Source organism: Ctenopharyngodon idella, chromosome 3, assembly GCF_019924925.1.
Source record: "Ctenopharyngodon idella isolate HZGC_01 chromosome 3, HZGC01, whole genome shotgun sequence".
Classification (NCBI taxonomy): Eukaryota; Metazoa; Chordata; class Actinopteri; order Cypriniformes; family Xenocyprididae; genus Ctenopharyngodon; species Ctenopharyngodon idella.
This window is the reverse complement of record NC_067222.1, coordinates 5,533,195-5,557,088: the sequence shown is the minus strand read 5'-3', so window position 1 is coordinate 5,557,088 and position 23,894 is coordinate 5,533,195. Positions and strand designations below refer to the sequence as shown.

Sequence of the window (23,894 nt, the reverse complement as noted above, 5' to 3'; positions counted from 1 at the left end):
GCTCAGGGTCTCTGGGAGGACCATCAGAGTTCCTGGCACATAAATCGGCTGGGCTTGATGGCGGTATTTCTTGCAGTAAAATACTTCCTCTCAGACCTAAGGGCCCATCACATGTTGGTCCGCATAGACAACATGTCGGTGGTCTCATATCAACCATCAGGGGGGTCTGCAGTCTCGCCAACTATGCAATTGGCCCGTTGGATCCTCCTGTGGGCCCATGGGAAGCTCCTCTCACTGAGAGCAGCTTACATCCCAGGGCATCAAATGTGGGAGCAGACGCCCTGTCGAGGCAGGGGCCAAGGCCCGGGGAATGGAGACTCCACCCTGAGGTGGTGGAGCTCACTTTGGAAACTTTGGTCGAGCGGAAGTCGACCTATTTGATTCAAGGGAATCAACCCAGTGTCCACTGTGGTTCTCCCTATCTCATCCAGCACCATTGGGTCTGGATGCCATGATACAGACGTGCCCGAGGCTGCGTCTGTATGCATTTCCCTGTTCGCTCTGCTCCCTGGAGTTCTGGAGAAAGTACGCCAGGAAGGGGTCAGTCTAATATCGATAGCCCCATACTGGCCAACCAAATTATGGTTCTCAGACCTAGTGTCACTTCTAGATGGCTCCCTGATGGAGCTTCCCCTCAGGCAGGACCTCCTGTCTCAAGCGGGCGGCATGATAATTCATCCACGCCCAGAACTACGGAGACTGTGGGCCTGGTCTCTGAGGGGGCCAGGCTCATAGATGCTGGTCTCCCAACTGAGGCTGTGGAGACCATACTCCACTCCAGAGCTCCCTCCACGAGGAAGTTGTATGCGTATAAATGAAAACTGTTCTCTACTTGGTGTAGACAAAGCAATGTGGACCCTGTCCACTCTTCTATTAGCCTTGTGCTTCAATTTCCCCAAGACAAGTTCTCGGATGTTTTATCCCCTTCAACCTTGAAGGTTTATGTTGCGGCCATTTCGGCCATGCTCCTCAGGGGGATTCCTCGGTAGGTCGAGACCCCCCTTTTTTATACGCTTCCTCCGTGGTACTCTGAGGCTGAGGCCTTCAGTACGTACAAGGACTCCGGCCTGGGACTTGGCCGTGGTATTAGAAGGGTTAGCTGAGGCTCCCTTCGAACCACTAGAGGAAGTTTCAGAGAAACTCCTCACCCTAAAGACCATATTTCTACTGGCTATTTCATCTCTTAAAAGAATAGGAGATCTTCAAGCACTTTCAGTTGCTCCTTTGTGTTTGGAATTCGCACCTGGAATGGTCAAAGCGTTCCTGCACACTAGACCAGGCTATGTGCCTAGGTCCCCACCAACGTCCCGGGTCCCATCGTACTTCAGGCCTTCTATCCTCCTACATTTACAACTTCGGATCAGGAGAAACTCAATCTGCTCTGCCCAGTGAGGGCTTTAGATGCATATGTCCACAGAGCTGCCCTGTGGCGTAAAAAAGATCAATTGTTTGTGTGTTACGGGTCTCCTAAGAAAGGAGGCCCAGCATCTAAGCAGAGAATGAGCATGTGGGTGTTCGAGGCTATCTCACTTGCTTATGAGGCGGCCGGACAGCCATCTCCATTAGCTGTCCGTGTCCACTCTACTAGGGGTATGGCGGCCTCAAAGGCCTTAATGTCAGGAGTATCCATTAATGACATATGTGATTCAGCTGGATGGTCATCCCAGCACACATTTATTAGGTTTTATAACCAAGACGTAGGCTCCACTCCGGGGTCGTCAGTTCTGTCTACAAGATAACAGACAGGTACTTGGTTCTACGGCATAGTTGGTACAGCGTTCCCATAACGTCATATGACGTAGCGTCGACAGTTTCCATGAAAGGGAACGTCTCGGGTTACTTGTGTAACCCTGGTTCCCTGAATAGGGAACGAGACGCTACGTCGCGTTGCCATATCCCTGGCATACCTGTGAGCGTCTTGCTTCAGCCATAATCCAGAAGCTAGCGTTCTTTGTTCTGGGTATGCTTTATAGTTTCCTGGTCCGTGACGACACCCGCCTCTGACGTCTCGTCTCATCATTGGTTAGATACAAGAGTGCTTCACGACGCAATCACGCAGAAGGTTCCCATAACGTCATATGACGCAGCGTCTCGTTCCCTATTCAGGGAACCAGGGTTACACAAGTAACCCGAGACGTTCACAACCTGTCTAACCATGTTCAGCTTGGTCCATTTATGTACGTAATAAAAAGTATATAAAACTATATACTATATATACTATCTATAAAATCTACATTTGAACAACATTTTTTTTCTTTTAAAATTTGTATTATTTGTGTAGAATGAAACCAAATACTTAATATTAATATTATACTTATTAAGTGTAATCTAACATGATCTTTCAAAAAAAAAAAAAAATCCCACTGTCACTGGTGTGCAATAAATATTGAGATAGCCTGGGCCATGAAGGATTCATTCGTTCTATCCTTCGTGGCTCAGGAATAAAAGGACAAGTTTGTGGGCTGCATTTGAAGGACCCTTTGAAATGAGAGAGCCTTCATCACGATGCTGTGATACAATCGGCCTTCAAAAGATGCAGCCCCTGAATTGGGACACAGCTATTGACTTCATGATCATTACCTTGAAAATGAATGTCTGTCTGTAGTTTTTTCATCTGTGCATCAAAAAATGTCTCTGTGGAGAAGAACTCTCCTCTGTTTTCTTCCACCATCTGCTCAATGTTCTCCATCAATGTGGACACTTGTGTGTTGGGACCAAAGAAATTATGTCGTCCTCCAAAACTCTCAATGACAGACTTTGTTTCTTCATTGAGTTCTGCTGTCTGATGCTCTGAATTCTGCATTATGAGGATCATGATGTGTTTGTTGATCCTTGGGCTGAATATCCTCTGGATCTCCTCCATTTCTGCTTTGTCTTCATCAGTCATTGGACCGTCAGGAATAATGAGGAGGAAAACATGAACTCCAGGATCACAGAGAAAAACACAACGGAGAGTCTGATGCATCACTTCCTCCTCTGAGAGCCGACTGAGAGCTTGAAGCTTCACCAGACTGATCAGACGGCCATGAAGCTGCTCGTTTCTCCTCATACACTCTGATCTTCTGTCTGTCTGCTGCAGGATCAGCTCTGATATGGAGGATTTTAATGTCCCGTCACGACCACACACAACTAAATTCAGCTTCACACCCTCTGAAACTGTGATAAGAAATTTAAAACACTTATTATAGTTCATTTATCACAACAAATATCATCATAATATTATCCCACTCATATCTTTCTGTGGCCTGTTGAGTTAAAAAAAATTCTGTGAACCTTCACAAACCAGGTGACGTCCATCATTCATTTGCACAATCTCCTCAAACACCTGCAGAAGATCATCAGGAGATCTGCTTCTCTGAAGACTGAAGTGTCTGAAGCATTTCTGAATGATTTTCTGTAGGATGTCATTGGTTTCAGTGGGCTCTTGTGTGGTGAGCACCATGGTGTGTTGATAAACATGCTCAGAGAAAGAGTCCAGCACCTTCTGCACACACTCTTGATCTTCTGCTGAACACTGATCATGTTTGAGGAGCAGAACAATCACATGAGGTCCTGGATGAGACAGATACACACACTCTCTTACTGTCTGTGTGATCTGATGATCTGAGATGTTTCTCTGGAGCAGCTGAGGACTGTTGATGACTATCATGTGTCTGTCCTTCAATCTTCCTCCAACTCTCTCTACAACATCTGGAGGAGCTTCACTGTCAAACGCTGCTCGTCCCAACAGGAAGTTTCCCACTTCACTGTTTTCTGACACGCTCTTCCCCAGCAGAACGATCCTCAGATCACTCACTGAAACAAACACATGTAACAAGTCAATGACACCAAGATCTAGATCTTAATTCAACATCACAGTTAAAGAAAAATTAATAAAACTGACCAGTTGGATGTGTTTTTGAGGTTAAATTTATCTCTTTTGTGTTATAGAAGATAAACTGAGCACACGCTCTTGCCCAGCTAACAATATTTTGTTCTGAGGACGTTTTCCAAACATTCTGTTTTGGTTATAGAAATGTAAAAATGTCCAGTTTTCTTTATGTTAAAGGGACCTTTTTTTTTAAGGTTAGTATGATGCTCCTGAAGCATTCTTCCAACTTAATTTTTTATTAACAACTCAACATTCTAAGAACGTTACATTCCAAAGTTCATAGAACATAACTTAAAGGTTAGAATAATATTTCTGAAACATTCTTTCAACTTAATTTTTAGCAACTCAACATTCTGCACAGCAAAATCCTCAGTGTTAAATGAACACTATTCAATGTGTAATGCAGTGGGGTTGTACTTAAAATCTGTCTGTCCGAGATGAAAAGCAGTCTGCACTGCTACAGCACATGTGGTAGATTACCGTTTATCTTACATGCACATTTCACTAAATGCAGATTTTGTGTCGGGTATTTAAATAGTCAGCTGTTAAATAGTAACTGTTTCTACTGGCAGGTAAGACTGTTGTCAGACAGCTTAAAAAAAACCTGCCACTGAACCATCGTCATTCATTCATTATTAGAAGAGCTGAAGAGGTAATAATAATACAACTGTTCCGCAAAACTGAGAAGTTCTAACTACTAACTAAGCTTAATAGTTGTTCACGGTATACAATGTGTGTAGTTTTGGCGAAATAAAATAACTTTAATCAATAAAATGTGCATCATAATTATGTAAATACATGTATGTTATTCAGAACATTGTAAATTGTACTAGCTTGCTATTTTATATACAGTGCTCAGCGTAAATGAGTACACCCCCTTTGAAAAGTAACATTTTAAACAATATCTCAATGAACACAAAAACAATTTCCAAAATGCTGACAAGACTAAGTTTTATATAACATCTATTTAACTTATAACATGAAAGTAAGGTTAATAATATAACTTAGAGAACAAAATTTTCAGTTTTACTCAAATTAGGGTGATGCAAAAATGAGTACACCCCACTGAAAGTCTCTGGAGCAAAGCTAAATTTTAGACTACAAATGTCTAATTTAACAAGAATTCAACCACAGGTGAGTCTAATTATTCATTACACAGGTGTCCAGCTGACAGTTGACTATAAAAGGGTGTTAAAACCCCTTCCCATTTCATGCTGTCAGCAATGGCACCACATGGAAGAGAAATGTCACAAGACCTGAGAAAGAAAATAATTTCTTTACGCCAGAAAGGTGAAAGCTACAAGAAGATCCGCAAAGCTTTACTTATCAGTCAGAATACTGTAGCAAAAGTGGTACAAAAATTAAAAAAAGATGAAACTGCAACCATCTCACAGAGACGTCCGAGTCGTCCATGGAAGTTAACACCTCGACAGGAGCGTCTTCTGATGAGAAGGGTTGAAGAAAATCGGTGTGCAAGTTCACTGCAGTTATCTAAAGAAGTAGAAAGCCAAACTGGGGTGACTATTTCCCGTGACACAATACGGCGTACACTGTAGAGGAATGGCATGCATGGGTGCCGTCCACGAAAGAAGCCTCTCCTAAAGCACAGGCACAAAAAAGCCCCCTAGAGTTTGCCAGGGCCCATGCTGACAAAGATGAAGACTACTGGGACTCTGGAGTGATGAGACCAAGATAAATGTTTTTGGAACGGATGGCTTCAAAACTTTATGGTGTTGCAAAGGTGAGGAATACAAAGAAAAATGCATGGTGCCTCAGTGAAACATGGTGGTGTCAGTGTCCTTATGTGCGGCTGCATGAGTGCTGCTGGTGTCGGGAAGCTGCATTTCATTGATGGCATCATGAATTCACAGATGTACTGCTCTATACTGAAAGAGAAGATGCTACCATCACTCCGTGCCCTTGGTCGTTGTGCACTTTTCCAACATGACAATGATCCTAAACACACATCTAAGGCCACTGTTGGATTTCTGAAGAAGAACAGGGTGAAAGTGATTCAGTGGCTCCTGATCTGAACCCAGTCAAACACCTATGGTGAATTCTGAAGAGACAAGTTGAGCATCACTCTCCATCCAGCATCCAGTCTCTAAAAGAGGTAATTCTTGAAGAATGGAAAAAGATAGATGTTGCAAAATGTCGCCAACTTGTTCATTCCATGCCTAGAAGACTTGGTGCTGTCATTAAAATTCATGGAGGCCATACAAAGTACTAGATAGTTTTTGTTGTGGGGTGTACTCATTTTTGCATCACCCTAATTTGAGTAAAACTGAAAAATGTGTAATCTAAGTTATATTATTAACCTTACTTTCATGTTACAAGTTAAACAGATGCTATATTAAACTCAGTCTTGTCAACATTTTGGAAATTGTTTTTGTGTTCATTGAGATATTGTTTAAAATGTTATTTTTCAAAGGGGGTGTACTCATTTATGCTGAGCACTGTAGATATGATATAGCCAGTTAGGCAACTGTCTGATAACATTCGTTACTGTAATGTTATCTAGTGTTTGGCAAGTCAGTTTCTACACAGCAAATTCCCCAGTGTTAAATTAACACTGCTCATGGTTTATATGAGTCCACACTCAGGGTTTATAAGTAACACTGGAGCAGTGTTGAAGTTGATTAGGTAATTAAGTGATTAATTGAGTGATGATTGAGCATTATTGAAGACACCTGATGATAACAAGCAGAATCTGAAGAAAAGAGAAACACAAGAACTACAACTGACTTCAGCCACAGGCTTAGATGAAATCAACTGAAGATAAAAGAAGACATTAAATCTCTCAAGATCTGAAGATCAACTCCACAAACAGCATTACCAGCTTGTCTTATTACTAACCACATTGACTTTATTTCTGTCACATGTCTACAGAAGTTCGTATTAATAATAGTTTGGTTTGTACTCACCGTTGTGGTGACCAGTGTTTGCTGTAGTTGGGCTCTTGACACTGGGCATTTATATGTTTGTGGTCTTTTTAACAGTGTGTTTATTGAAACATATAATTTGTTGGAAAAGAAACCATAACCAAAGATGATCAGGTGATATAATTTTTACCATCATAAAATAGTTTCAAAAAATACATTACTGATCATAAGTGGTTACTTAAATTCTTTTATTTTTCTCTGTCAATACTGGTTTGGTAGAGATAAGACATTCTGAATTTTGATTTTTAAATATATTTAGAATAAAAATGCTCAGACACACACAGACATCAAGAATCAGCATATGAATCTCAACAATGGTGACATGTTTCATGCTGCAGTGCATGCCGGGAGACACCATAGTATAAAACATATGGCTCCCATCATGCATTGCGGCATGAAGTATGTCACAATTGTTGAGATTCACATGCTCATTTTTGATATCTGTATGTATTCAGATACGTGTCTGTTTAAAAATAAAATAAAAATTTATTATTTTTTTGAAGTCATGATCACCAGTGATTAATGTGAATATGTGCAGTCACAGGGCTACTGTAATCAATGATGTGCAGTTCTTAAAACATAACCTATATAATCAGAAACTAGACTCTGAATGAGATCAGTAAATAACACAATTACATAATGATTATACGCTTATCATTAAGCCAACATTATCTGATCACATTGTTTTCTTACTGTTCTTGCCATAACAAACACTGTTAAAGCAGCCAGAGAAAAAGTGATGTTAAAAAGTCAAGAGTCAAACTGCCTAACTAAAGCAAACACTAACCACAGTAACGGTGACTTCAAACAGAACTTATTTTCAATAAGACATCAACATCTAAACCTCTGTTGATTCTCAATAAGAACGGTAACACTTTATAATAATGTTCAGTTATAAGTCATTTATAAATTATTAGTTAATGATGAACTAATCATTTACAAAACATGACTATACATTCATAAATGATTAATAAGTGATATGTTAACATTTTACAAATGTTTTATTAATTCAGTTATAAATCACTTTTAAGTTATTATTTAATGATGAACAAGTCATTTACAAAACATGACTATACGTTCATAAATGATTAATAAGTGGTATGCTAACGATTTAAAAATGTGTTGTAAATTATCTTAATGTTTAAATCATGAAATAAATCAAACAGTTCATTAGTAGATGGTTTATAAATTATTAGTTGATACATTATTTATCACTTGTAAATCAATGAGGTATTTATGTCAAAATTGTTTTAGTATCATTATCTCAATAAACAATTGTTAATCATGAACAAATGATGAACAAACAATTAGTAAATGATAAATATATGATTTATTGATGAAATTGTAAGCTGGTCTATGTTCAAAAGCACAAACATGCAGGTATGCTAAAGCACTATTTTTAAGAAGAGTAATTTATTTGTTTTGAAGTGGATAAACATTTATAAATGCCTTACAGTCAGGTGATTCCAGTGGGTTATGTTAAATACTTTCACTAATCAGCACAGACTTGTGGAGTGTGTGGATCTAGTGATAAAGTGAACCTCTCAACCAGTTTTACCTTCCACTGAAGCTCACATCAGTTAAACACTCCATGTGTGTCAGAGAAGACCCTCACCAGTCAGCACTTGCACTGTAGTACACTCTACAAAGTGTTTGTTACAGTACAGAGGAGGTCGGAGACAACAGGTAAGGTTAATGATGTTTATTCTGAGACAACCAGAGCAAGTGCAGGTGAGTGAAGCCAGATAGAGTTCGTGATCGTGGATGACTGTGATACTAATACTTGTTTCTTCTAGGTGACTTGGATGCATTCAGGTAGGTATGCGTTAACGAGACCGGACAATGACTGTGTGGCTGTGAGTGTCTTTTATGGTGCTGCTGATTGGGATAGTGAGGAGCGTCAGATGTGCATGATCAGTATTCTGGTGAGGGAGTGCGTCGTGATTGAGTGAGTGATGAGCCTGGCGTGTCTGTGACAGTGTTCAACACCTGTTATAGATGATGTGTAAACAATGCATGAAGAAATCATTTACAAAGCTTTCTGCATCCCCTATTCTAAAGTGTAAACTATTCATCACTTGTAAATGTGTTATATATCATTTGTAGACATTTCTTACCGGTTACAAATTATGTGTATATGTATACAAGTCATTTATAATGCTTTCTGCATCCCCTATTCTAAAGTGTATTCATCTTGCAAATGTGTTATATATCATTTGCAGATCTTTATACATTATGTACAAACTGCAATTTGTAAATTTACCATTTATTTGCCATATGCAAAGGTTCTGGTATACCTTTCAGTTACAGAATATTAAAATCTATACGAATCCCTTATATAATAATTAAATGATAAATATTTTTTTATGCAAATATATTTTACTATTATATAGATATCTTTAAGCCCCTAACTCACCCCTTCTACCTAAACATGACCACTTTTTAGCCACTTCACAAAAATAAAAACGCAATTTAGATATATTTACAATGACTGTTATCTTAGTTAATATACTATTGTATAAAAAGGAAATTTTAAGCTCCCTACTCCACCCTATAACTTTAAGCATAACTATTTTGAAATACTAAGTGTAACAGGCAGATAAATGTACGTTAGTCACAATAATTTATTTAAAACATTACAAAAAGCAGTATAAAGAACAGATAAAACGACGCGTGAGCTACTGTAACGAATCGTCACTCGAGTTGGGATCCATAAGCAGGCTTTTATTAGAAGAATGCGTAGTACAACAGGCAGGGTCAAACAGGGGCTAACAGGAATGGTAAGGGACAGGCAGAATCGTAGTCAGGGTACAGGCAAGGAATCAGGGCAGGCAGATATCACTCACAGTCCAGGTAACAATAAACAGTCCAAAGGCAGGCGGCAGAGAATCGTAAACGAGAGGCAAACAGGATCAGTAACAGGCAGGCAAATAATACAAGAAAATGCTCAGAAATGTACACCATGGCAATACAAGACTTTGCAATGGTGATGGGGAAATGAGAGTCTTAAATAGTCCGGTAGATGAGCTTCAGCTGGGTGTGGTGATTAATCCAAGGGAAATGTAGTGCGTGAGTGTGTGTGCATGTCAGTATTCGGGAGAGGGTTCCCTCCGATGGCCAGAGGAGGGAATCACGGAGTTCGTCTCTGTGACAGAGCCAACCCACCCCCCGCGAGCGCCTCCTGGCACGAGGAGGTAACCGATGCCGAGGTCTCCCACGTGGTCGAGGGGCTGGTCTCTCAGGGTGACTTTGGTGGAATTCCTCCACAAGGTTGGGCTCTAGGATATCATCCGCATTGACCCACAAGTGCTCCTCTGGACCGTATCCCTCCCAGTCGACCAGATATTGGAGAACTCTTCCTTGGCGCCTGGAGTCCAGTAGTTCACGGACCCGATAAGCCTCCTCGCCTTCTATCATGATGGGTAGGGGGCCCTGGTCACCTGACACCTCCTCCCCCTCCTCGTTGGGACCATCGGCGGGCTTGAGCAGTGAGACGTGGAAAGTAGGGGAGATACGGAAGTGATTAGGTAAAGCAAGACGGAAAGATACTGGTGTGATTTGGAATGGGCCAACGTACCTTGGGCTTAACTTTTTGCAGGGGAGCTTGAGACGTAAGTCTCGGGTAGATAACCAAACCCACTGGCCGGGACGATACTCAGGACCTGGACGACGATGTCGGTCAGCTTGTTCTCTCAGACGGCGCACCGCATGCTGAAGATGGGTATGGGCTCTGTTCCATGTGGCCTCGCTCTGATTCATCCAGTCGTTGACAGCAGGTACATCAGTGGGTTCACTGGACCAGGGGAACAGCAGAGGTTGGAACCCCAGAATACACTGGAACGGGGTTAGACCGGTTGCTAGCTTCCGGATCGAGTTCTGAGCATACTCAGCCCACAGTAGGTATCGGGACCAGTCATTTTGGTGGCGGTTGCAGTATGAGCGGAGGAAACGGGTGAGTTCTTGGTTCAGGCATTCAATTTGGCTGTTGGACTGTGGATGATAGCCAGAGGTGAGACTGACATTTATGTTAAGTGCTTGACAAAAGGCTGACCAAAGACGTGAAGTAAACTGTGGGCCACAGTCGGATACTATATCCTCTGGCAGACCGTAGATACGGAAAATCCAGTTGCAGAGGAGTTCAGCTGTTTGCATGGCTGTGGGTAATTTTGGTAGAGGAATGAGACGGCAGGCTTTGGAGAAGCGGTCAATGATGGTGAGTATGGTGGTATAGTTGCTGGATGCAAGTAGGTCGGTCACGAAGTCGATGGCAATATGGGACCGGGGCGTTGAGGTAGAGGTAAGGGTTGCAGGAGACCAGCAGGTAAGTTGATGTGATGGCTTACTCATGTTGCAGGTAGGGCATTGCTTAACAAACTGGGTTGAGTCCTTGTTTAATGTGGGCCACCAAAAACGATTCTGAAGGAGATGGATGGTAGCTGTGATGCCTGGATGACCGGACGAAGGTAGGTTGCGTACCATCTCCAGTAAACGACCACGGAAGGTCTCGGGGACGAAGACTTTGTCAGGTGGGCAATCAGTCGGGATTTCGTTCTGAGCGTTGGCCTGTTCCAGCTCGGTCATGATATCCCACTGTATGGGTGCAACAACAAGAGAAGCGGGTAAGACAGTTTCAGGGTTCTGTGGTGCGAGCTCACCTTCGTACTGACGGGAGAGAGCATCAGCTTTAACGTTCTTGGAGCCTGGTCGGTAGGTGACAGTGAAATGGAAGCGGGAGAAGAACAATGACCAGCGGGCCTGTCGGAGATTAAGTCTCTTTGCTGTCCGAAGGTATTCGAGGTTTTTGTGATCCGTTAATACCACAAAGGGATGTGTGGCCGCCTCCAACCAATGACGCCATTCCTCGAATGCTGCTTTCATGGCCAGTAATTCTAGGCCTCCGACGTCATAGTTCCGCTCTGCTGCTGTGAGTTTTCTGGAATGGAAAGCACATGGGTAAAGTTTAGGTGGATTACCTTGCTTTTGAGAGAGTACTGCAACAAGACCGGTCCTGGATGCGTCCACCTCAACTATGAAAGGGAGAGAAGGATCGGGATGATGTAAGATGGGGGCTGTGGTAAAACGGTTCTTGAGTTGTTGGAAGGCTTGGATGGCGGAAGGGGTCCAGTTGAGGGAGTTATGTCCCTTCTTCACCATGCTCATGAGAGGGCAGGCTATGGTGCTGAAATTGCGTATGAAGCGCTGGTAGAAGTTCGAGAAACCCAGGAAGCGCTGCAGCTCTTTGAGGGTGGTGGGTTGTGGCCAATTGAGGATGGTGGAAACTTTCTTTTCATCCATGGCTACTCCGTCAGGACTGATTATGTAACCCAGGAATGAGGTAGATTTCTCAGCTTTGGCATATAATTGATACTGAATCAAGCGTTTAAGGACCATTCTGACCTGTTGGAGTCCGAGTAGATCAGGATGTCGTCGATGTAGACGATCACGAATCTGTTGAGCATGTCTCTGAAGACGTCATTGATAAATGCCTGGAAGACAGAAGGACTATTGACTAGCCCGAAGGGCATAACGAGATATTCATAGTGTCCAGTGGCTGTTGAGAAGGCAGTTTTCCATTCGTGCCCTTCTCTAATACGGATCAGATTATAGGCACTGCGGAGATCTAACTTCGTGAAATACTTGGCGGTACGTAGCTGTTCTAATGCTGCTGGTACTAGAAGTAATGGGTATCTGAACTTCACAGTGATATTGTTGAGTCCTTGGTAATCGATGCAGGGACGGAGACCGCCATCCTTCTTGCCCACGAAGAAGAAGCCCGCTGAGGCAGGAGAGGTAGAGGGACGGATGAAACCTTTAGCCAGCTCCTCTTCAATGTATTTCCTCATGGCCTCCGACTCTGGTTGTGACAGAGGAAATATGCGACCTTTGGGTGGAGTGGTTTCTGGAACGAGATCAATGGCACAGTCATAAGTATGGTGAGGAGGTAGCTGAGAGGCACGCACCTTGCTGAAGGCTATGGCCAGGTCTCTGTACTCGATGGGTAGGTTGAGGTCTGAAGTGGGTTCAGCGGAATCAGCGGCCTGGATCACTCTGACAGGTAAGGGAGATGAGTGAGACAGGCATTTGGTTTGACAGTGTTCGTTCCAGTGTGTGATTTGACCCTCTCTCCAGCAGATTTGGGGATTATGGGTGCGCAGCCAGGGCAGACCTAGGATGATGGAGGAAGTGGAAGTGGGAAGGATGTGAAATTGGTCCGGTTTACATGGTGAGTTGTTGTGAGATGGCGTTAACACGTCTGGAGCCCAGCGGCCGGCCGTCTATTGCTTCCACTGTGAGAGAAGAAGAGCACTCAATTAACGGAATGTGGTTTTGTTGATCAAAACTTTGGGACGTGAAGTTTCCCGCTGCCCCTGAATCCAGTAATGCAGAAGTGGTTAGGCGTTGATCATTAAACAGAAGTGTAATGGGCACAGACACGCACATGTCAGAGCTGTAATAAGGGTTAGCATCACTCACCGACCGTGGGTTTTCAGGATGGGAACGCACTGGACAGTTGTTTCTCACATGACCGGGGTTACCACAGTGCAAACATAGACAGTGGGTCAGCCTGCGACTTCTCTACTCTTCAGATAAATGGTAGGAATTAATTTGCATGGGTTCTGAATACTCTGGGTCCACGGGAGGAGAGGAACGAACATTGCGTTTATGACTGGTCTTATGGGAACGCATGAGATTGTCAATTTGGATGGTAAGTTCAATGAATTGATCCAGGCTCCTGCCTTCGTCACGGCAGGCGAGCTCTGCCTGTAATTCATGAGACAATTCTCTTCGAAAACATACTTTAAGTGTGTCACTCACCCAATTGGTTTGTGTTGCAAGCGTGCGGAAGGCCAGATTGTATTTAGCCGCCGTTCTACGCCCCTGGGTAAGCTCCATTAAGCGATCACCAGCCCCTTTTCCGTCACTGGGGTGATCGAAAACCTCTCTAAATTTCTGCATAAAGTACTCAAACGAGGGAAAAGCTGACCCATCATCTCTCCAAACAGCGGTAATCCACTCCAAAGCCCTCCCGAACAATGAACAGATGAGTGCGATCTTTCCTGCTTCAGTGGTGTACAATGCAGGTTGCTGACTAATGAAGAGGGAGCATTGAAGAATGAAGCCCTTACATTTAGTGGGATCGCCGTTGAATTTTTCTGGGAGTGAGAAGCGTGGATTGTAGAACAATGTTGGTCGGAAAACACAAGTGACAGCCAATAAGGAGCGAGGTTTGACGTCACTGCCACAAACCTGTCGTATTGTTTGAAGCGCCAATTTTGAAAGTTTTAATGGATGAGACGGTGGATATGTACGATTATTAATGTTTAATGATTATATTACGGAATAAGAATCTTTTCTTCACACGGTGGTATCGTACAACTTCTGAAGACTTGGAATACAATTCACAAAATTGTAGTCTTCTCTGACACACATGGAGTCTTTAACTCTGTGCACCTGATGTGAGCTTCAGTGGAAGGTAAAACCGGTTCAGAGGTTAACTTCATCACTATATCCCACACACTCCACACAGAACACAAGTCTGTGCTGATGAGTGAAAGGATTTAACATAACCCACTGGAATCACCTGACTGTAAGGCATTTATAAATGTTTATCCACTTCAAAACAAATAAATTACTCTTCTTAAAAATAGTGCTTTAGCATACCTGCATGTTTGTGCTTTTGAACACTGACCAGCTTACAACTTCATCAATGAATCATATATTGATCATTTACTAATGGTTTGTTCATCATTTGTTCATGATTAACAATTGTTTTTTGAGATAATACAAAACAATTTTGACATAAATACTTCAATTATTTATAGTGTAATTTATAATATTTTATATTATTTATAAGTGATAAATAATGTATCAAATAAATATTTATAAACCATCTACTAATGATCTGTTTTTATTTATTTCATGATTTAAACATTTAAGATAATTTACAACATATTTGTAAATCGTTAGCATTCCACTTATTAATCATTTATGAACGTATAGTCATGTTTTGTAAATGATTAGTTCATCATTAACTAATAATTTATAAACGACTTATAACTGAACATTATTATAAAGTGTTACCGATTTGACTATATAATATATATAACTATATACTTTTTTTTTTTAATCCCCATAAATCATAAGCAGTGTTTCAGAACAAGCCGTTTGCAGGTTCCTGGCAGTGTGACATCACATTAGCCATAGGCCCCGCCCACGAATTTTGACAGACACTGCCGTTTTAACATAGAACCGCCCTGAGCGAGTTCACAGCCAGTTGTACAGTCCGCCATTGCTGCACTGACAAGAACGTCTCCCAAGAGTTTTAGGTGTTCTGTAGCTGGATGGATTAATCCACATAGCTCTCTCCATTTACTCCTGAAATCTGAGCCACTGAAGACAAGGTGGATTAATTTTGTTTTTGAAGAAAATGCTCCCTTAATTCTACCGAAATTCCTTTATGTCTGCGCAAATCATTTCACACCGGACTGCTTTGTGAATGAATGTCAATATAAAGGGACAAAACAAAGCAGAGGTTGTGCTAAAAATTTGTTACTTTGTTACTCAAGGATGAGCAGTAAAAACTGTTCGTGATCCAACAGTCTCCTGAGTGATACTGGATACGGCAGTAATGAAGGTGAGAGCACTTTATCACACAGTTCATCGGAGTTGATTTACGGATATAAAATTTACCAGTTTATTAAGCACCACCAAAAAAGGCATAAGGTCTTTATATATTTGTTTACTGTTAGTTGTAACGAGTGATTCTGTGTACTTCGCTATGTATGTTGATGATAATGCAAGGGAGAAAGAGAGAGTTTATGGATAATATTTTAATGCACACTTTTGCACTGTGTTTTATTAAGCTCTTACAGTGATTTTCTAGAGTGAAAACAGACGCTTCATATTTTGTGTGAAGTATAATAAACATTATAAAACTCATTGTTACTAATATAGTGGATAAAAACAAGAAGACAATATAAGTTATAACCGTAATTAAACTAAACTATACCTGTTCTATCTCCATGCAGCATATATTCGCAGTTTCTGACATTATAGTGTGTCCTGACTGACTCCTGACACCGGAGAATCAGCTCTTGAAGCTCCGCCCTCTTAGGCCAAGCACAGCAGCTCATTTGCATTTAAAGGGCACACACTGAAACGGCACGTTTTTGCTCAACCCCAAAAAGTGGCAATTTTAACATGCTATAAAAAATTTTGAGTATTTTGAGCTAAATCTTCACATACACACTCTGGGGACATTAGAGACTTATTTTACATCTTGTAAAAGGGGGGCATAATAGGTCCCCTTTAATGACTTTTATCTTCAGTTGATTTCATTTTTCAAACAGACAGAGAATTTTGTTATGTATCATCAAACCAAAAAGTAATTTTTTTAAGCTGGAAAATTAGTGATCCTTTGTCACACTTGTGTTCAGGCAGGAAGACGAAGACAGACGTATCCAGTTCAAAACACTCCATGTTTAATAATAATAAAAATCCAAGCAGGCTGACAGGCAAAGTAAAGACAAGTAAACGCTACGGTGAACGGACTAGGAATGAATGTGAGGGACCAACTTATAAAGCAAACACAAATGAGGATAATGACTGGAACACAGCTGATACATGTGAACTAATAATGACGTTAACCAAGGAGACAGACGAGTGGGGGGAAACAAACTGAAAGTCCATGAAACTGAACAAAACAGAACTGAATGTGACATCCTTAATATTTCAAGAAGAAACAAAGAATGTCGTTCAAAGAATTCTATGAATGTTACTGGAAGATCATGGTAACACTTTATTTTAGGGTTCAATTCTCAATTTTAAATAGTTGCCTATTAGCTTGCATATTACTAGGATATTGGCTGTTTATTAATACTTATAAAGCACATATTAACGCCTTATTCTGCATGACCTTATTCTACATCCTTTAATCCTACCCAATACCTAAACTTAAAGGTAACACTTTAGAATAGCTCACTCTATGAAGCATTAGTTAAGCATTAGTAAATAGTTAGTTCATCATTTATAGTCAAGTCAATTCAAGTCACCTTTATTTATATAGCGCTTTTTACAATGCAGATTGTGTCAAAGCAGCTTTACATTGATAACTGGTACAATATTTGGCTGCACAGCAGCTCTTAAAGAATAGTGTCAATGCAGGCAGATCACAGCACTGTTGAATATCAAATGTCAAGTCAAATGTCAAGTGTCCCCAACTAAGCAAGCCAGAGGCGACAGCGGCAAGGAACCCAAACTCCATCAGGTGACATCAGGTGGCAGACAAGTGGCAAATTGGTGTTAAAATAGAAAAAAAAACCTTGGGAGAAACCAGGCTTAGTCGGTGGGCCAGTTCTCCTCTGGCCAACAGTGCTTTGTTACAATTCAGGTTGCTATCATAAGTCCAATAGGATCGCAACATTAAAAGTATTTATTCCAGTTCCATCCAATTGAGGATCGTATTGAGGATCACACCGGTATGGACGGTTGTTGAGGAACTGTGTCGTGGCTCTCGAAAAGCATTAATGTCTATTAAAGCATTAATAGACATTAGTAAGCAGTTTATAAATACACCTATAAATGCTTTGTTCTTGATTTATATGTATATCTATAATGTGTTTAATAAATGTATTTTCATACTTTATTAATGATCAATTTATAATTTCTAAATTAAGTATTACATTATTTACAAACCAGTTCTTTAGTTGTCGTCAGTGGTTCATAAGATCATTTATAAATGTTGTAAGTAAATTATTCATATATCATTTATAAAAATTGTAAGTAAATTATTAATAATCAATTTAAATGTACATTTATGCATCTTATTATTTAGACATATAGTAATAGTTACTCCGTGTGTTAATAAATGCTTTATTAACACAAATTTCTACTGCAATTCATGATTAATTCAGGTAGTTATAAAACATTTAGTAGTTGTCAGTTAACTATTTTTGTGAGCTTATCTAAAGTGAGGACTATTTATGCCTCGTAAAGCTTTTATAAAGGAGATTTAAGAGATACAGAACATAGAAATATTTATTTCAAGGAATAAAAATGAAACTTTACCATAGGTAACTTGATTAAAAGTAAACCTCTGCAATTTCAAAGAAAGTAAAAATCCCTGTACTCCTCCAGAAAACATAATTGTGCAGTAAAATGAAACTAAGCTTTTGCAATCTGATATAAAAATAAATTTCTGTAAAGTGTAAACATTGCTGAAAAAAAAATTAACAGTGCCAACACTGGATTACAGGAGTGCCAAAATACAACAAATAATGTTTTTATAAAACAATAATAATGTAATAAAATATTTCATAGTGTCAAAACTACCTCAGTACTAACTTTAAAACATTAGAGAACAGCAGTGCAGAAGATAACTGAGCCTTTAAAATCTTCTTTGTAAAGCTTTACGAGGCTCACTTTAGATAGAGCTCACAACAATAGTTAACTGACAACTTCTAAATTTTAAATTTTATAACTACCTGAATTAATCATGAATTACAGTAGGAATATGTATTAATAAAGCATTTATTAACACACTGAGTAACTATTACTATATGTCTAAATAATAAGATGTATAAATGTTTTAAATAGTTTATTAATTATTTACTTACATTTCCTAAATGATCTTATGAACCACTGACAACTCCTAAATAACTGGTTTGTAAATAATGTAATACTTAATTTAGAAATGATAAATTGATCATTAATAAAGTATTAAAGTACAATTATTAAACACATTATAGATATGCTTATAAATCAAGAACAAAGCATTTATAGATGTATTTATAAACTGCTTATTAATGTCTATTAATGCTTTATAAATGATGAATTGACTGTTTACTAATGCTTAACTAATTCTTCATAGTGTGCAGTTATTATAAAGTGTTACCAACTTAAATTCTACAAAAACTACCTTACCAACTATTAATAAGCAGTACATTAGGAGTTTGAGTTTGCCAAAGTTATGAAAATGTTATGTTAGCTGGGTCATCATTTCATCTTGTTTATCAAAACTTACAGTCAGGAGGTTCGTTTTTGCTCCATCTTTTCCTGTCAGGATGATTGTGAGCATCATTCTCTGTATAAAACAGAAGTCTTACATTACAATTAGTTCTTTCATCACAGTATACACATACCAGCAGAAATAATTTTAATCATTTTGCAAATAGCTATATTAGTCAGAGAATGTGAGATGAAAATAGAAATTACATTTCAGAAAGTGTAATCAATTATACTATTATTATTGTTGCCTTAACAAATAAACATAATATATAATATATATGATACATAATATATAATTATGTTTATTAAGGCAACAGTGATAATATATATGCGTGTGTGTGTTTAAATCTCCATTTTGACATTTCCTTGACATAGCCTACTTAAACAATTTGTATTGACAGTTAAGAATGCACTTGAGCAATAATTTAAAATGGATTTGTCTGTGACTCTCACCTCTGGTTTCAACAGTTGACATGTTGATATTCTGTTCTCTCCTCAGTGTCTTTCTTTAGTTTCAGCTTAATCTTTTCTGACTCCTGATGTCTATCTGTTCATTGTCCTGTAAAAGATTCATCAGACTGTGTCATATGGAGCTGCACACCTGCTGTGAGTCACGGGTTTGATTCCCAATGAACAAACATTAGGGATGTGTCGTTCATGAACGATTTGTTCAAATTGAACAAATCTTTAATATGACTCGGGAACATCGTGTTGTCTCATTGAGGGATTGGATCATTTCAGGTTGACCAACATCCTATAGGTTCTGTACAAGAAAAATAAATTATTTATTCACCTCTCAATTCTTCGGGTTTGGGTCCGAGTCATTTGTTCATCCCGTGACAGCCCTATATGCTGTCTGTACCGGAAAGAGAAATGATTAGGCCACCTCTGAGTTCGGGTCTGAGATGTTCGTTCTTTTGTCACATTACATGACAGTCATATTGGATACAGAAATTATAGTTGACAATTCCTTACAAACATGGGTAGTCAGGTTTTTTTTTTTTTTTTTAACTCTTGCAGTTATGCAATGCGTTTCTGGTCTCAAATTGTAGCTTTTTATTTCTTACAATATATACATTTGTGAATTTCTGTCATTATTTTCCATAACACTGAATGTGGTAATAAAGAGTTGGTTACTTTAAACTTTATCTTTATTACAGGGAAAAAAATCACTCTGATAAAGAGACCATAATAACAGCATACAGTTGTAATACTAATGTAATGTTGTTTGTTGTAAGATACTGAGCCAGGAAGCTGTCACGTGACAAAAGACTGGAGAGGTGAACTAATCAATTTGGTTTCGGGTACAGACTGCATTATAACTTATGGGGCTGTCATGGGATGAACAAATGAATCAAACCCAAAGACTCGAGAGGCGAACTAATCAATTCTGTTTCCGGTGGTACACACTGCATAGTTTCAGCTTATGGAGATATGATGTGACAAAAGAATGGTTATGGCCAGTACTAGGAGAAATGCCGCCCCATGCTTGCTATGACCTCGTTAGTATTTTTATCTAGCCCCCTATTGTGAATATGACTGCATAACAACTTAAAGTCAAGCAGTTAGTCAGGAAACTAGAATCTCGCCTGATGTCCCCTCATGCTCCATACAATCCGAGATTTAGTATGTACTTAACCCTGGTCGTAGATTTGCGGTCACAATTAATACAACGTAATCTACTAGAAAATAAGTTCAGAGTAAATCAGAATAAAATCAAATGTAACAATGTAGCAAAAGATGCAAAGTGCCATCTGAAATGTGTGGAATGAAGATTGGTGTAATAAAAAATAATATAAAGAATATTATAATATAGAATCGAACTGTAAAAAAAAAGAAAGGTGAATTCTACTGTACATTGCTCAACTCTGAGAATGAATCAACAATGCATTTCATTCCTTGCTCGTCTTGCTGGAGGACATTTTTCATGAGGGAAGTGTCAGTGAAAAGAAGCAGCAAAACCTTATGTGAAACAAAACCTCATCTGCTTTAGATAATCACTTTTTAAATTATTTTTTGGCTTATTTTTAACACAACAAAATTGGTGTATGCTTTCAAAAAGTCATTTAACCCTCTATGGTACGCAATATGATATCAATGAGGAAAAAATTATTTGTGTTGTTTTTCCTGCTTAAAATTGGACACTTTAACAATATCAATCAACATTTTCATAAATTTTTAAATTATTTATTTTTAAGTTTTTTTTGCTTTGAGGCAACATTGGAAAAATTTAAACATTTGGCATTTTCATGTAGAAAAAAAGAAATATATTTATTGAAAACATCAATTTCTTTAACTAGACACTTGAACAAACAAATTTATCCAGTTTTTAATGTATTAAAAGTTTCATATTTGATAAAAAGTAACATTTTATATCCAGCTGTTGCCCTCAGGCAACATTGTACCATAGTGGAACACAAGTATTACCAAACCATCATATTATTATGTTATTATATCAAGTTATCATATCCATCTTCATCCTCATCTCCATCTTCTCTCTCACCCTCACTCTCTCCCTGACGGATTGTCACTATGATTTTATCTTCCTCATCACAGTATTTCAGTTCATTTTTTTTTTTAAATATTGGCTGAAACATGTTATTTCAATTTACAGTCAAAATCTGTTAAACAACGATTTAAACTTTATTTCAGTTTACAGTCAAAACATGCTTTCTTAAGTAATGGGTTTACATGTTATGTATATTTTCAGTCAAAGAATGGTATTTAATTTAATGGTCTATGCATGTTTCTTAATTACACAGACAAAACATCTCATTTCAGATTACACTTTAAGCATTTTTTTGGATTGTATAGTCAATGTACCATTTCTCATGTTGCTGTGTAAGCAACTTCAGTTCATGGTGTATCACTGTTATTCCCATTAATGGCAAACGTTTGGCACCTTGTGCTGTCATGCATTGCACCTTTTATTTTTTTACGTGTTTTTTTTTTATTTTTTTTTACAGTGTATGGTACAATGTTGCCTTGAGGCAACACACAGGTTTTTGTTATTTTCTCCAAAACATTTAATGATATATAATGTAAAGTTCTTGAAAATACTTCTTTACTTGCCAGTGAAGGTGACTCGTATTTTTTTGTGGGTGATTAAATGGATACAAACATGTGAAAAAAGCACTTTTCATTGGAGAAAATATGGAGCCATGTGATATATGCACATGTGCTGAAACAGGACACAAAATGGACCTGTTGGTCATGTTTTGGTCTTTTTTTGCACTTTTATTGATTAGTATTTGAGTTATTCTGTCCTGAGATACATTTTATCAATCAATTGGTGCCTTATTTTATTAAAAACAAACTAAAATAGGCCATGTTGCCTGGAGGCAACACCGTACCATAGTTGTGCAACAGAAAAATCAGTTGTGCCTGGATGTTTTTCACAGCACACACAATCATGTAAATAATCAACTATACTGAACCATAATAAACTAAATGACTGAAGGAGATGAATGATCTGCTCCTTCATATAATAAAATCTAAAATAAAAAGAGATCATTGTTGAGCAACATCATATAGAACAATTCATCATTTTCTGCTCCAGCATCTCTTAATACAATTGTACATGGATTTGTAGCAAGAAAACAATATGAAAACAGCAATATTTGTGCTTCTCAACACTGAACAGTGTTTTATACACAGATTTACTTCAGTTATGTGACAGAAGATGAAAGTGAAACTCACTGATGTTACTGGAGCTCATACAATTAATAATTACATTCATATTTAAAGCAAACTCATTATTTATTGTTACACATTACAATTAACGTTTATAGAACAAACATAAAGAGAGTATTTATAATAAAATATTATACCTGTTTTCCAAGGTCTCATCATGCTTAGACGTTTCTTTCCTTGTTTCCAACATGCAAGCAACTGAAGTTTTTGGGTGGAGTCGAGGGAAAAAAAAATAAACCTGTTTCTGTCTGTCTGGTCTGACAACAAATGCAGCAAAAAGTTCAAGCTATGTTTCCTGTGAGAATGAGGAATAATTCGTGTAAATGACAAAGCCAGAAAGAAAAAGACCTTAAAAACTTTCAACAACAAAAACAGATACAGATGGAGTAAAATCTGTCTATTTCAGTTTTCAGTGATATTGTTATAATTGATGACTGATGACTAGTTTGTGTTCTGTATAGTATCTGACGGGTGTCCACTTTTCACATTGTCTTGTCTGAATATTATCATATCATGTTCAATTTCTTCATGAGTAAAATCAGCAGAAACACACGAGGAGAACGTGAGATGGACGTGAAGTCTTTTGATTCTCAGGTAATTATTACTTCAATTACACCAGTAAACAGGACGAAAAGCCCAATTAAGTTTCATGCACGTGAACCTTTTTATTTTTGTATAAGACATTTTATATAAATCCCTCATGCTTTAAATAAGAGTAAAACCAAGTGTCATAACTGTAATGTTTAAGTTGCAAATAATGCAAGTGTAAATTTGCTCACTTGTGGTGAAGCTGTAGAACTGAAGCTCCAGATATTACAGTAGAAAAGCCTGCAGTTACACATACTGTAGTCATTATTCATTCACCTCTAAAGTTGCTGCTCTCTTATTATTTTTGATATCATATAGCATGTTTTGTTGTATCTTATAGGACTATAATATGAATGTCTTACAGACAGAAGTGGAAAGAGTTCAATTGTTTTAAATTATAAATTCCAGTTATTTATGCTCATTATTTTTCTAGTTTTTAACATATAGTCACTACTGAATCAGAAGTGTTGCACATTCAAAAAAAAAAAAAAAAAAAAAAAGCTTCATAAAGTACTATTCATGTGGCTGTTGCATAATAGTTGTGTACTAGTGATGACTGACAGTATTTTTTTTTTTTTTTTTTTTTAAGGTGTCTGTACAGTGTAATTAAGTACTGAGTAATAAGTGTGTTAGGCTTTCTGCTATTTTCAATATATATGCTGCCACTCTGCAATATTATTAGAAAGCATGGAATTAGTTTCCACTGCTTTGCCGATGACACTCAGTTATATATTTCATCATGACCAGATGAAATCTCTAAATGAACCAAATTGACAGAGTGTATTAAAGAAGTA

The 23,894-nt window shown here is 38.5% G+C and overlaps 1 long non-coding RNA gene across 1 annotated transcript; it reads right to left on the bottom strand.

The window, feature by feature from the left end:
• Positions 1-3,306: 3,306 nt before the first annotated feature.
• Positions 3,307-22,707, bottom strand: LOC127508666 (uncharacterized). The gene is made up of 4 exons (XR_007928860.1): positions 22,650-22,707; positions 19,273-19,378; positions 18,836-18,895; positions 3,307-3,795 (listed from the first exon to the last, which is right to left on the bottom strand). It is a non-coding gene; the product is annotated as an uncharacterized LOC127508666 (long non-coding RNA).
• Positions 22,708-23,894: the final 1,187 nt, after the last annotated feature.